At 36.6% G+C, this 16,016-nt stretch overlaps 3 long non-coding RNA genes across 4 annotated transcripts; all 3 read left to right on the top strand.

The window, feature by feature from the left end:
• The first annotated feature begins 355 nt into the window (after window positions 1–355).
• Window positions 356–3,614, top strand: LOC146919730 (uncharacterized). Of its 2 annotated transcripts, none has more exons than XR_015010685.1 (4): window positions 356–596; window positions 694–786; window positions 896–1,022; window positions 2,740–3,614. It is a non-coding gene; the product is annotated as an uncharacterized LOC146919730 (long non-coding RNA). The 2 variants fall into 2 exon arrangements; XR_015010684.1 differs by having other exon boundaries at window positions 690–786.
• A 2,239-nt stretch (window positions 3,615–5,853) lies between these two features.
• On the top strand, window positions 5,854–8,554 carry LOC146919729 (uncharacterized). Its single transcript, XR_015010683.1, has 4 exons — window positions 5,854–6,138; window positions 6,232–6,328; window positions 6,438–6,564; window positions 8,271–8,554. It is a non-coding gene; the product is annotated as an uncharacterized LOC146919729 (long non-coding RNA).
• Window positions 8,555–12,917: 4,363 nt separating this feature from the next.
• LOC146919728 (uncharacterized) lies at window positions 12,918–15,742 on the top strand. The gene is made up of 4 exons (XR_015010682.1): window positions 12,918–13,371; window positions 13,459–13,537; window positions 13,629–13,788; window positions 15,566–15,742. It is a non-coding gene; the product is annotated as an uncharacterized LOC146919728 (long non-coding RNA).
• The last annotated feature ends 274 nt before the right edge of the window (window positions 15,743–16,016 follow it).

The following is a 16,016-nucleotide window of genomic DNA, read 5'->3' as shown; positions in this document are numbered from 1 at the left end:
GGCGCCGAAATCACTGTTCCGGTGGTATCTCAACAGAACTTTCTAACAAATGGGAGTTCAGTAGTAGCGAGTAGAGTGGTGGTTGGGAGACACGAGATCCGGATTCAATTAAATTAAGTCAGACTGTGACTGTAATATCCCGCCTGTCAGTAACGGAATATTACCAGTCGAACGTGCCAGAAGATTGAATTTAAGAAAAATAAGTATGGATAATATTTATTACGCTATGTTAGCAAAATACGGATAAGGTATCAGTGTCGGATTTAACACGCTTAAGGCAGGGGCAATTTGGTAATTGCGCGTCCAAAGGAGATATTTATTTTGGATTGGCCCAAAATATCCCATTTTCACTCATTCTTTCTCTCTCTATTTGTGGCAAAGACTTTCTCTTCCTTTCCTCTCTTCTCCATCGATCTCCCTCCTTCTCCTCACCTCACCCAAATCATCAAATCTTCTTCCCATGGATTTTTAAGTTGGTGATGGATCATACATCATGGTTTTCTTCTTTTCCTCTTTTAAGAACAACTAGAAATTTTGGGAGGTTTCATTTCTTCTTCTCCTCTTCAACAACCTTCATGAAACTTCATGTTCTCATGGTAAGATTTCATTCTATGAACTTTTATGATCCTTTAAGCTTAAGGAAGTGTGTTATTGGTTTGATTTCTTTATTTCTCCTCTCCTCCATGAAGCTAGGGTTTGATGTTGGGTTGAGAGAAGGTTGTGTTGGAAGCTTGAGTTTGTACATGTCATGGTCTAGGCAAGATCAAGGAAACAACATGAACTTTGGTAAGAGATGATTTTATCACTCCTCTTTAAGGAAAGAATTTCATGAGGTTAGGTTTTGTTTATGTTAGGGTTTCATTGATTGATTCAAGTAAGGTTACTTCATGATTAGGCAAGGATTATGTTGTCTTGGGTTACAAGAAAATAAGAAGAAAGCATGTGGATTTAAAGCTAGGGTTTTGAAGTATGAAGTGGAGGTGATGCTTGGAGGCTTAGGAATTTTGTGCAGCTTGGTTTAGGTGAGTTCCTTAGTTAGTTTCCCACCCTTTGGGATCATGTTTAAGCCTTGATAATTATTATGAATCATATGGTAATTCTAGGGTTTTAAGTAAAAATTAGTTACCCCTTTTTATGCCATGCCTATTTATATTTGTGAATACTTGTCAATGGTTGTTCTACAAGTTCTAAATGATCAATATAGTCATGATATGTCTTGGGATGTTTTGTATTGAGGTTTTTGGGTCAAAATCCCCATTTATGCAGGTCTGGACTGTCACAACTCGCCACGGCGAGCAAACAGCTTGACAGGGCGAGCAAAACGTCCTCCCTGGTGGGTCACTCGCCACCAACTCGCCACGGAGAGTAGATGAACTCGCAACGGCGAGTGAGGGAGCTCGCCATGGCGAGCTAAGGGTCTCATCACCCGGTTTGCTCGTTTCGGCCCCTTTTTAACGTGTTTCGGTCCAGTTTCTTCAAGCACTCTTTTACAGTAATAAACCCCTCAATACATGACTCCGAGGCATGGTTTTTAAACATGTATTCTTGATCATTTAGCAAGTATTTATAATGTATAATTAAGCATGGCGTAAGAGAATTATGACATGAGATGAACGGGTAGCATGCAATAATTAATGCGGGAATAACTAGAGCCTCGTCATAGTAGTCGAGAACTAGCATGATAGCATGAACCCTTAGAATGTTAAGACGCGAAGTATGTTATCTTCGCACATGTTTAAGAATGATATATCAAGCCTAAGTCGTGGATAGTATAGATATCTCTCCACCATGTTTATGATGAATAAGTGATAGTTTACCACTAATCAGTTCGATTAAGGTTCCGAGGTAAACAATCAAGTATGTGTATGCTTAACTTATGTATACGACAAGACTATGATTAACATAAGTAGGTGGCATGTCTCTTGCTATCCACATCAGGGGGATACAAGAGGTTCTCGATCTAAGGGGAACGATTCAAGCCGTAAGGGACCCGCATGTCACTGAAATTAACAAGACGTAGGTGCTCGTGTCTCTTGTTATCCACGCCAGGGGGATACGGGAGGTTCTCGACCTAAGGGGAACGGTTTAAGCCGCAAGGGACCCGCACGACACCGAGGGAGTCCGATGTACGTACATCGGTCATATATGGGATTGATCTCGGGGTTACTCCACCTGGGACTATCCGTAAAATGAATCAAGATAAGAATGTTTGTTCAACGCTAACATAATGATTAATGAACTTAGATATGTTTATGTATGATATGATTATGATTATGTTATGATCAAGTTTATGATAGAGTGAATCCATGCAAGTTAATGTTTAAGAATAAGAGCTTTGGATGCTATATGATAAGTACAAGGCATGGATTAGAGTAAGTAAAGAACATGATACCGATGACGATTTTAGGTTTCCCCTAATCGTCCGGTTTAGATTAGTGTCATGATATGTTGTGTAGGCCTCGATACGTAGAGCGTATCCTTGGCAAAGCGGTCTTAGATTCCCCCTTGACCGCCGTGACACGTATAAGAAGTGAAGCCTATAACAAGTGAGATAAGATTATGACGGCCCTAGTATGCACAACCGTCTAAGCATGCAAGTCCCCACACACGTATAATCAACCGTCAGGTTGTAAAGTAGACACGTGGTGACCGTAGGTTTCCCTTGAGGTTGCCTATAGCCTAGGGTTAGGTGGAACTCACTGAGACATTATGTCTCATCCCAATCCTATTTTGTTTCAGATAAACAGGTCGGACGTCAAGTTAGAGCCGGATGGATATCTCATCAAGTGCTCGTTCGTACACGCTGAGTAATGGATATGGATTTCAAGGGTGCAATTCTTATTATTTAGACAAAAGGTGTTGTAGCATTTTATATGAACGTGTATTGATGTATATTATTCATTCGAAGTTTTATTGTTGTAAATTTTAATGTATCCAGTACTAAATAAACTCACATGCTAGACTTTCTAGATACGTCTAGTATGGGTGTTACATTTGGTATCAGAGCAGGTCGATTCAGACCGTGCCTTGGGTCATTAAGTTACAATAAGGAAGTGGGACCATTGGGTTCCAGGTAAATGTTTTAATTGTTGATGTTAGTTGAGCCTGATCAACTCAATTTAACACTCGACGGTTAGAACGGATGCCTGAGAGCTGAATAGGACCAGGAGGAACGAAGTATGTGATGAAGATGTTTTGAGAAGGTAGAAACTCGGAGTAAGAATAGTAAGAGTCTAATCGTGCCAAATGGTGGCTGGTGAACCTATCAGTTTAAGTTGATTTTCTCCGGGAATGTAAGGTTAGGTCAAGATGGGCTGATCCGACTACGTTGGGAAGTTGTTAAAGATATTTTGTATATCCGTAAGTGAATATTTCTGGAATGTCCAGAGAGGATATGGTTCTAATGTTGGAACGTCGATCGAGTCGACAGAGAATAAGTCAAACCGTTCACAGCAAACGAAGTCAAGGTTTTATGTGAACGCTTTATGTTAATGATATCAGGATTAAGGCATTAATTTCGGATGAGCCGAGAATTGAATCGAATGATGTTGTTGGTTGTCATGCATATGATATAAATGTTTTAATGATGTCAAGAATGGATAATGTGCATTGGGTTGCTTGAGGAATAAGATTTTGTACAATATATATATATATATATATATATATTTTGGAGAACTGAGATGAAGAAACTCGCCAAAAGGGAAATTTTCGCTAATAGCGAAATTACTTTAGATGATTTCGCTGATAGCGATTATGGGGCGAAATTTTCAGTTTTTCGAAAACTGTCAGTTCGTCCCTAGTGTCCGCAGTGACTATTGGAGAGTTGTCTTCACAACCTTTTTGCAATAACACTTTTTATAACATCGAGTAACGAATGCACATTACAAATTAAGGTTTTCAAAGGAAAAAGAGCAGGAACAACCATTAACGGAATCGATTCAGTTTAAGGTAACTTTGGAGATTAATATGTTAAGAGTTTAAAGGAGTTTAGACCAAGAGCTTAGAGGACCCGGTATGTGAAACAGACGATATGGACGTGAAGACGTGAGGTAGGAAGTTAAGGTGGTGAGGAATTAGGTTTGATCTCAAGATTCTCAGTTTTAGTGGAGTATTACTTACCCCTTGAATCTATGATTTGCTTAATTAAATTGCTAAGGCTCGTTTCCATGATGAATTAATATTTTGCAAAGTTTATAAGATTTTAGAAAAGATATATGTATATGGAAGATTGGAGTAGGATGTTCATGAAAGGTATGCACGATGTGCAATATAAGCATGCTATGGGAATTTGAGATTATATTCAACAAGGCCTTATGGAAAGCAAGTTGCGACATTGGATGTCACATGAATGGTATTTAGAAGAGTTCAAGAAGATAATAAAGCGTAAGAAAAGAACGTGAAGTCTCACTCATCTCTATGACTTTGAGTATTGGTTAAAGACAACCGGTGGGAATCAGAGTAACGCAACGGAAGTAAATCGGTTAAGTTGTTACGAGTTTTTATCAAGAAAAGAGAAATGATTTATGAGCTAAGCAAGATGAGATTCATACTCTCCGATGCTATAAAGGTTAAATGATAACGATACTTGCTAAGACAATGTTAAACCAAGATTTTATAACTTTTAAAAGTTAAGACGGGTATTAAGGGACTTGGAAATGAATTATACTAAACAATATGATATTTTCATTTTTGAAACCAATGGCACACGTCGTAAGTGAGTAAGTTCACTTAAGACGTGCGGACTTCCGGATCAACTAGTCAGTGACGAGTTTGGGCAAAATTCAAATCCTTTTCGAAATAAAGAAATTTGTCCTGTGGTTCGACAGTACCGTTATCGGTGTGGTTTAAAAATGTTTCTTTTAAAAAGGATATACATATATTCATTCCAAGGATCCGTATACCAAACTTTATAAGGTTTCTTAAAATAAAGAGATAGAACAAGTATCATTATTATCTAGCATTATGTGACACCTGAGAGTATGTGGAAGACCATGAAAAGTAAAGTTGACGAAGCGGACAACCGTGTTCTTCAGAAGATTTTATGAGACATACAAGTTTATGATAAGAATGTTCAAGTACAAGCATATTAAGTCGGAAAATTTAAGAACATGTGAACCAAAGATTAGTTTATAGACGACAAGTTTAAGGGAAAAATATAAATTTGCTTCTCCATGTCAAGACATATGAGTTACTGAGGGATTCGAGTGCATGAGATTATGTGAGATCGGAAGATTTTCCTAAAGCTCTGGAAAGAGATTCGTGGAATCGTCTAGCGAGTAATGTAATTAAGAGATATGTGTTTTAAGATACAAAAGAAGGAGTATGTATGAGCTAAATGGTTACGTGATAAGTTGTATATGATGCAATTAAGCACTGCAGGGCAAACCTGGATTCTAATAAGACTCCAGATGAAAGGTGAATCTTGAGTGTCCCATACAATGATAAGTTACCTATATGAATGATTTACCTTAAGCAGGTAAGTTCTGGATCCGAGATATCTGGTCCAATATGCCATAAGTATAAGTTGATCATGATGTTTTAAGTTAAGTTAAGACTATGAGAAGAGTGATTCTGATGATGTACAGATTATTTTAAGATGTTATGTTTGAATTCGTTACATGTTAAGCGATCTCTAAATTTCGAGGACGAAATTTTTTTTAAGGGGGGTAGAATGTAATATCCCGCCTGTCAGTAACGGAATATTACCAGTCGAACGTGCCAGAAGATTGAATTTAAGAAAAATAAGTATGGATAATATTTATTACGCTATGTTAGCAAAATACGGATAAGGTATCAGTGTCGGATTTAACACGCTTAAGGCAGGGGCAATTTGGTAATTGCGCGTCCAAAGGAGATATTTATTTTGGATTGGCCCAAAATATCCCATTTTCACTCATTCTTTCTCTCTCTATTTGTGGCAAAGACTTTCTCTTCCTTTCCTCTCTTCTCCATCGATCTCCCTCCTTCTCCTCACCTCACCCAAATCATCAAATCTTCTTCCCATGGATTTTTAAGTTGGTGATGGATCATACATCATGGTTTTCTTCTTCTCCTCTTTTAAGAACAACTAGAAATTTTGGGAGGTTTCATTTCTTCTTCTCCTCTTCAACAACCTTCATGAAACTTCATGTTCTCATGGTAAGATTTCATTCTATGAACTTTTATGATCCTTTAAGCTTAAGGAAGTGTGTTATTGGTTTGATTTCTTTATTTCTCCTCTCCTCCATGAAGCTAGGGTTTGATGTTGGGTTGAGAGAAGGTTGTGTTGGAAGCTTGAGTTTGTACATGTCATGGTCTAGGCAAGATCAAGGAAACAACATGAACTTTGGTAAGAGATGATTTTATCACTCCTCTTTAAGGAAAGAATTTCATGAGGTTAGGTTTTGTTTATGTTAGGGTTTCATTGATTGATTCAAGTAAGGTTACTTCATGATTAGGCAAGGATTATGTTGTCTTGGGTTACAAGAAAATAAGAAGAAAACATGTGGATTTAAAGCTAGGGTTTTGAAGTATGAAGTGGAGGTGATGCTTGGAGGCTTAGGAATTTTGTGCAGCTTGGTTTAGGTGAGTTCCTTAGTTAGTTTCCCACCCTTTGGGATCATGTTTAAGCCTTGATAATTATTATGAATCATATGGTAATTCTAGGGTTTTAAGTAAAAATTAGTTACCCCTTTTTATGCCATGCCTATTTATATTTGTGAATACTTGTCAATGGTTGTTCTACAAGTTCTAAATGATCAATATAGTCATGATATGTCTTGGGATGTTTTGTATTGAGGTTTTTGGGTCAAAATCCCCATTTATGCAGGTCTGGACTGTCACAACTCGCCACGGCGAGCAAACAGCTTGACAGGGCGACCAAAACGTCCTCCCTGGTGGGTCACTCGCCACGGCGAGTAGATGAACTCGCAACGGCGAGTGAGGGAGCTCGCCATGGCGAGCTAAGGGTCTCATCACCCGGTTTGCTCGTTTCGGCCCCTTTTTAACGTGTTTCGGTCCAGTTTCTTCAAGCACTCTTTTACAGTAATAAACCCCTCAATACATGACTCCGAGGCATGGTTTTTAAACATGTATTCTTGATCATTTAGCAAGTATTTATAATGTATAATTAAGCATGGCGTAAGAGAATTATGACATGAGATGAACGGGTAGCATGCAATAATTAATGCGGGAATAACTAGAGCCTCGACATAGTAGTCGAGAACTAGCATGATAGCATGAACCCTTAGAATGTTAAGACGCGAAGTATGTTATCTTCGCACATGTTTAAGAATGATATATCAAGCCTAAGTCGTGGATAGTATAGATATCTCTCCACCATGTTTATGATGAATAAGTGATAGTTTACCACTAATCGGTTCGATTAAGGTTCCGAGGTAAACAATCAAGTATGTGTATGCTTAACTTATGTATACGACAAGACTATGATTAACATAAGTAGGTGGCATGTCTCTTGCTATCCACATCAGGGGGATACAAGAGGTTCTCGATCTAAGGGGAACGATTCAAGCCGTAAGGGACCCGCATGTCACTGAAATTAACAAGACGTAGGTGCTCGTGTCTCTTGTTATCCACGCCAGGGGGATACGGGAGGTTCTCGACCTAAGGGGAACGGTTCAAGCCGCAAGGGACCCGCACGACACCGAGGGAGTCCGATGTACGTACATCGGTCATGTATGGGATTGATCTCGGGGTTACTCCACCCGGGACTATCCGTAAAATGAATCAAGATAAGAATGTTTGTTCAACGCTAACATAATGATTAATGAACCTAGATACGTTTATGTATGATATGATTATGATTATGTTATGATCAAGTTTATGATAGAGTGAATCCATGCAAGTTAATGTTTAAGAATAAGAGCTTTGGATGCTATATGATAAGTACAAGGCATGGATTAGAGTAAGTAAAGAACATGATACCGATGACGATTTTAGGTTTCCCCTAATCGTCCGGTTTAGATTAGTGTCATGATATGTTGTGTAGGCCTCGATACGTAGAGCGTATCCTTGGCAAAGCGGTCTTAGATTCCCCCTTGACCGCCGTGACACATATAAGAAGTGAAGCCTATAACAAGTGAGATAAGATTATGACGGCCCTAGTATGCACAACCGTCTAAGCATGCAAGTCCCCACACACGTATAATCAACCGTCAGGTTGTAAAGTAGACACGTGGTGACCGTAGGTTTCCCTTGAGGTTGCCTATAGCCTAGGGTTAGGTGGAACTCACTGAGACATTATGTCTCATCCCAATCCTATTTTGTTTCAGATAAACAGGTCGGACGTCAAGTTAGAGCCGGATGGATATCTCATCAAGTGCTCGTTCGTACACGCTGAGTAATGGATATGGATTTCAAGGGTGCAATTCTTATTATTTAGACAAAAGGTGTTGTAGCATTTTATACGAACGTGTATTGATGTATATTATTCATTCGAAGTTTTATTGTTGTAAATTTTAATGTATCCAGTACTAAATAAACTCACATGCTAGACTTTCTAGATACGTCTAGTATGGGTGTTACAGTGACATAAGTTGTTGTGCGCTATTTTGGGCTTTCCTTTCAATGCGGAATCCATATTTCATCATTAGAGTTCGACCTACACTATATATATATATAGGGATTTGCTACAATAGACCCACTTCATTTTATGAAGGTCTATTTTAGCAACCAACACCTTTTCATTTGGACACAAACGCCCTTGTTTTTGTTTTTTGGGAAAATTAAATCTAAAGGGCACAAATGTAACTTTAGTTTAAAGGTTAGATTTTTTTGTTCTCTTTCGCAGAAACTCTTCGTGTCCCTCTCATTCTCTTCATCTTTCTTTCTTCCTTCTATGTACCCTCTTTTTCTTGTGTTTGACACTATGTTACCGATTGTTTCACAATATTCAGTTTTAGCCAAATATGTTTCAGTGTCACAACTCAATTGAATCCAAATCCAATAAAACTAAAACTCATTTCCACTCAAGTTTTGAGCTATTAAAGGTGGTGGAGGAGCAAGTTTGTGTTAAATATAAAGAGAAGTGCTACAAACACTCTCTTTCTAACACTCTCTCCAACACTCACTGTCTTATTTGACGAAATCAATATGAATATCACATGAAGTGGTGAGATCCACATCAATTCCACCCAATAGAAGAGTGAATGTTAAAAAGATTGTTAGAAAAGAGTATTCATAGCCCTTCTCGTATCGAAAAGAAATATACCAAAAAGAGTGATTTAACAACCCTCGTTTCATTTCAATAGTTTTTCAGTACAGTGAGATTTAAGGTTTTGATTAGTCAAAAAGAGTTATTGATTTACAATGTATTTATGTTTGTGGGTTTCGCCAAATTTTGAGTTAGAAGAACTCTAATGAATGTGAGTTTTTTCAAAAGAAAAAACTAATTAAAATTTGATTTTTTGACTAAAAACTTAAATAAATATCTCAAACATCGATGTAGTTTTTTTTGTAAAAATCTAACCGCAAAATTGCATACAAACTAAACACATAAAATTGGAGAATTACTGATTCGAACTCGTGTTACAACATATCAAACTTCCATACAACACTGTATCATTTGAGTTGTACTTACGAGATATATACACATTTTTGTTAATAGACATAAATAAAAACTAAAGAATTGTCAACAATATTAGTATTTTGAAACTTAAAACCAACGTAAGAAGTATAATTAAAGTTTTAATAAGCAAATATAATTAAAGTTTAATCCAATATTTTAAAACACTTCCATAAAAATTACTTTAGAATAAGGTAGCGTATATTTTTTTAATGGAAATAAGTGAAAGTATCGAGTTATTCAAAAAGAAAAAAGTTAAAGTATTGAGGGATCAACTTCTTTTATTTGTGAAATACAATTTTCGGTCAAAATTAAGATGTTGTCAGCTTTCATAAACAAAGAAATTTCGATCTGAGTAGGACAATGCATATAAATATGCAAGGTTTGAGGTTCGAACCCCAACCACCACAAAAAAAAACAAACGAATTTCGATCTGAGTATTCAAACATGATGTTTTAAAAATAAAAGATCCAATATAAATATTCATACATAAAGTTTTGAAAACTAAACTCCGGGTCTGAATATTCAAAGTGGGTATTTTGAAATTCAAAACATTCAAGAATTTCTGCAAAATTACTTATTCTTTCCCAATATTCGGTAATTTGTGGAATTTATTTTTTGAAATACAATAATTGTTTTTATTTGTTAAAATAAATGGTATTTAGGTGGTTCGTGTATTTTGGAGCATGTAGGAGTATAAAGTGTGTGTGGGTGGTGGTGACATATTATATAATCCAAAATATGCCAATGTAAAAGTCTTGTCATCCTCCTTCTCCCATTTCTTCAGTTGCAGGTTTTACCCTAAAATAATTCGAAAACCCCCAAAATCTGAACTCTACTATGTTGTACCATATATGAAAATAAATAAAAAAAAGTTAAACAAAAACATTTCTTTATTTTTTGAAACAACCAAAAAGGGATGTAGTAATAAAATGAACAATTGAAGACTCCTTCATTTCCTTTCTTCCAAATAACTCAAATGCATGCCATCTAAGTCGATTGAAAACAAGAATGATCCTTTTAGAAACACTCCTAAACAATCAAAATGAATAAGATGATCAGAAAGATGCATCGAAAGCTCTAACAACATATCTAACCATTGCAAAATCAAAGACCAAATACTCCCAAAAAAAGCACACCCCAAAATAAGATGATCACCACTTTCCTCTAAGTCACAACCAACATCACGAAAACTAGCATATGAATGAAGAACTCCACACCAAAGCAAATGGTCAATTATGGGAATTCAATTACTTAATAATCACCAAAAAAATAGAGAGACCTTCAAAGGGGCTACTTTATTCCAAATAATGTCCGAGATGTCCACATGATCAATATGTCGCACGTTAGACAACATGTGATAAACGGCGCTAACTATATAACCTTCACCTGGATAAAATTTTAATCCCACTTATCGTGCACATCAACGTGTGTATTCCATATTACAAAGAGAGCTCAGTTACCAATAAAAAAATTTCAAAACAACGGTTAATATATATTTTATTTCATTTATTTAGATTCGGTCCCTTCGTGAAAAAATAGCTAGCTTTGCCCGCTGTGTAAATCCATATTCTTAATGTTTTTCGAAGTACTTAATTGCATTTTTTTTTAATTTTCAACTTCTCAAACTCTTCTTAATTTCTTTTTGTAAATCCATTTTTTTGAAGTATAATATTCAAAAGTCTTCTCTTTGATCAGAAACGGATCTAGACATTTGATATATGTGTGGCTAAAATTTTGCAGAAAAAATAATGCAAACTATATAAGAAATAACATTGTTCGATGCAATACAATTACAATAAAAATTGTCTCATATCCATTTGAGGCTAGCATGTTTAGAATGTTAAATTAGTGTCTTAGTTCGTTTTTTTTTTCTTTGGGCAGTAACCCTCGTTTGTACAAAAAAAAAAAAGAACAATGAACTTGTTAACTACGGATTTCTTGTCTCCTTTGCACTGAAGGATTTTACGCATTCACTTAGTTGAAACATTGATAACTATACAATCAAGATTAGACAATCTATACTCATGTTTGTTCAGTATTTTTATTTATAAGATAAAATTTAAAATCTGTATTTTTTAGACTGTTTTATATTAATCGAACGACTACAAATGTCTTGACAACATGAATACAAGATTCCTTGAATGCATGGAATCCAAATTTGTTAAGTACTATATGCATTAACAGTGGAATGTAGTAATCAAGTTCTGAGACCTCCCTAAAAAAAAGTGATGAGACCAGTCTTCAACATGTCGTGTTTTATACTTATACATCACAAGCTTTTAATTAACATGACTAATTTTTTTTTTCTTTCTTTGTTCTAAAGTTAAGTGGTTCTATGCATAAAAAAAGAGCAGCGCTGGCCTCCCATGATTTTGACAGATTAATACTACTCACCAACCACTCAATTGTTTTTAGTCTTCAAATTTCAAAAGGACATCCTTGCATGTTTTCGTGATAACTGTGATTACATAGTGAAAAATAGTAATACCATAAACTATATAATTTTGGTAAAAATTTTGTGCTTATTGCAAAAAGTTTAACACTTGTAATGATAAGTTCGAGCAATTCAGAAGCTAAGAAGACTAAAATAAGTTAGCCACATTCTAAAGGAACTCCATGATCATTTTGGTTTGAATCCATTGAGTTTGTAACTGAAGCAACCCACCAACAACTTTTGATGTTACTACCTAATATCATACGGTTGGAGTTGGTGTCACAATGTCATGAAAATTATTGTTGGTATGTGTTTTCTTATTTCCGCAATTCAATAAAGAGAAAATCACTTGTTAATTATTTGCAGCAATGTGATTCAATATGGTACCATAACTTGTAGCTGGTGTGAGGGGTGACACATGAGTAAAACCTGCCATCATGAGACTAAGGGATATATACCAGTATCACTATCATTAAGAATTGACATTTGACAATAAAATTACTTTAGCAAAAAAGAAAATATAAAATATGATTGATAAATTATGATGTATACGATGTTTGGTATTGTCACATGTGGAATTCATGACATAAGGTAAAACACCGACCTTGATCCTACCTATACTCCTATAGTCACAATATAATATTGCATGTCACACAAAATGTCGAATGAAAATCAGATGTCTTGGAATTTTTATTTTTATTTTTACATATCTTGGATTTAAACTCCAATAAATTATTTGTTTTAAAACATAACTCTGAATTCAAACCTACAATTTTCATAAGAGGTGTAATATCCCGCCTGACAGTATCGGTATATTACCCGTTGACCGTGTCAGATGAATTTAATTCATGGAAAGTAAGTTATTGGAAATATTTTAAATGACATGTCAGCTATTTACGGGAAAAGTATCAGAGTTGTTTTAAACACGCAATAACCAAGGGTAATATGGTAATTTCATGTGGGAAGGATATTTATTTGATTTTATCCCAAAAATATCTCATTTCTTGTTTCCTTTCTCTCTCTTCAAGTGTTGGCAAACATTTCTCCTCCTTCTCTCTTCTTTCTCACGCCTCTTTCTCTCTTCCTCACCCTTAAGCCTTCCAAATCTTCTTCCTCTCAAGACAAGCTTCTATTTGTGTATTCTATATGATCTTCTAAGTTATTGGAAGCTTGTATTTGTTTGATTCTTCAACTTCTCTTCTCCTCCATAAATCTAGGGTTTTGGTAAATTGGGATTTGGAGCATGAAGATGTTTAAGAAGTGGTTCTTTCATGATCAAGATGATGTCTAAAGGTTGGGTTGAAGAGTTAGAGGGTGGATTGTGATTTTGGGAGTTTTGGAATCAAGGAGGCAAGTTGGGGTTTGTTTCATGGTAAGCTTCTAAACTTGTTCCCTTATGATCAATTAAGATTAAAGAAGTATGGATTGTGTTTAATTCTTCTCTTTTCTCCTCTTAAAGAAGTGTTTGCAAATTAGGGTTTGATGTATAATGAAGATGGATTCGAATTGGTACAAGGAATGGTTTCTATTTGATCAAGGTAAGAATGTTAAGGTTGAATGGGTTAATATCTTTATCCTTCCTCACCAAGAATTCCTTTTTGACATTATGTTTTGAATATGTGTTTTGAGGGTAATGTTGAAGTATGGTTTTGAGCTTGAAATGGTGTCTTGGTTTGCAAGAAAAGGATGATGGGTTTGAATGGTATGAGCAAGGAAGAAAAGGGAGCAAAACTAAGGTTTTGGGCATGTTGATGCTTGGAGCTTGGAGTTGCTTCAAGATAGTGATTAGGTGAGTTCCATAGATAGTTTTCCCACCCTTCGGGAGTATGTTTATGCTATGATAAATTGATATGAACAACATGATAAATTCTAGGGTTTAATGTGTATGTTTAGTTGCCCCTTTTTGCTATGCTTGTTATAATTGCTAATACTTGCCTTGAAAATGTTTTTCAATGTTTCCTATGACCTCAAATGGGTCATAACATGACTAGAGACACTTGGTTGAGGTTTTTGGGTCAAAAACACCATTTATGCAGGTCTGGACTGTCATAACTCGCCACGGCGAGTAAACAGCTCGCCAGGGCAAGCAAAACACTCTCCCTGGGGTGCTGCTCGCCACCAACTCGCCACGGCGAGTAAGTTAACTCGCAATGGCGAGTACAGGTAGCTCGCAATGGCGAGCAAGAACCATTTACTCGCAATGGCGAGTAAAGAGAGCTCGCAATGGCGAGCAAGTGGTACCTCCTGGTGCTGCTTGCTCGTTCTGGCAGTTTTGATGATTTTTCGTTCCGGATCTTTTGTACAGTCTTTTATAAATGTAAACCCCTCAAACCAAGGTTCTAAATGATGATTAAATGAAGCAAGATCTTTACGATAATGAGGCAAGTATTATGCATATTAGCAAGGCATGGCATACGAGAGACTTAAGTCATGAATCGGGTAGTAAATTATCCATTAAGCAAGGGAAAACTAGAGCCTCGATCTAGTTGTCGAGAACTAGCCAGTTAGCAAGAATTCCTAGAGGTTAAGATGCGAAGTTATTATCTTTGCACATGATTAAGAATAAGATAGCAAGCATGTTAAGTTGTGGTTTGATTAGTTAATCACTCCACCATGATTAAGTATGTTCAAGCATGAACAAGTATGTATTTACCGCTAATCGGATCAATTAAGGTTCCGAGGTAAACATGTATGTATGATTAGGTTTAACCTATACGAACGACAAGACTATGATTATTAAGTAGGTGGCATGTCTCTTGCTATCCACATCAGGGGGATACAAGAGGTTCTCGATCTAAGGGGAACGATTCAAGCCGTAAGGGACCCGCATGTCACTGAAATTAACAAGACGTAGGTGTTCGTGTCTCTTGTTATCCACGCCAGGGGGATACGGGAGGTTCTCGACCTAAGGGGAACGGTTCAAGCCGCAAGGGACCCGCACGACACCGAGGGAGTCCGATGTACGTACATCGGTCATGTATGGGATTGATCTCGGGGTTACTCCACTCGGGACTATCCGTAAAATGAATCAAGATAATAATTGTTTGTTCAACGCTAACCTAATGAATGAACTTAGATACGATTATGTTTCTCATGATTATGATTATGTTATGTTATGCTCAAGATCGAGCACATGTATGATTATGTTTAAGAACAAGAGCATTAGATGCTACAAGTAAGAACAGGTTATGTATATAGCAAGCTATGAACATGATACCGACGACGATATTAGGTTTCCCCTAATCGTCCGGTTTAGAATCGTGTCATGATCATGTATGTTTAGGCCTTGATACTTAAAATGTATTCTTGGCAATGCGGTTCTAGATTCCCCCTCGACCGCCATGACACGTATAGGAAGTGAAGCCTATAACAAGTGAGATAAGACTATGACGGCTTTAGTATGCACTACCGTCTAAGTATGCAAGTCCCCACACACGTATAATCAACCGTCAGGTTGTAATGTAGACACGTGGTGACCGTAGGTTTCCCCTGAGGTTACCTATAGCCTAGGTTTTAGGGGAACTCACTGAGACATTATGTCTCATCCCAATCCTTATTTGTTTCAGATAAGCAGGATGTTTATGCATGTTCGGAGCCGGATGGATATTACTTCAAGGGTTCGTTCGTAAAGTTGCAAGACGATATGGACATCAAGGATGTAATTTTATGTATGGATGAGTTGTGATGTATTATTATTTATACGAACGTAACTTGTTGTAAATATTATTCATTCGAAGTTTTAATTGTTGTATATTTTAATGTATCCAGTACTAATATTAACGCACGTGCTAGACTTTCTAGATACGTCTAGTATGGGTGTTACATTTGGTATCAGAGCAGGTCGATTCAGACCGTGCCTTGGGTCATCAAATTACAACTAAGGTAGTGGGACCATTGGGTTCCAGGTAAATGTTCTAGTTGTTGTTGTTAGTTGAGCCTGATCAACTCAATTTAGCATTCAACGATTAGAATGGATGCCTGAGAGCTGAATAGGACCCAGGAGGAATGAAGTATGTG

This window comes from Medicago sativa, chromosome 5 (assembly GCF_051527215.1).
Source record: "Medicago sativa cultivar Bolivia chromosome 5, Bolivia_mono, whole genome shotgun sequence".
Taxonomy (NCBI): Eukaryota; Viridiplantae; Streptophyta; class Magnoliopsida; order Fabales; family Fabaceae; genus Medicago; species Medicago sativa.
Note: the sequence above shows the minus strand (reverse complement) of the source record. Positions and strands in the feature narration are given on the sequence as shown.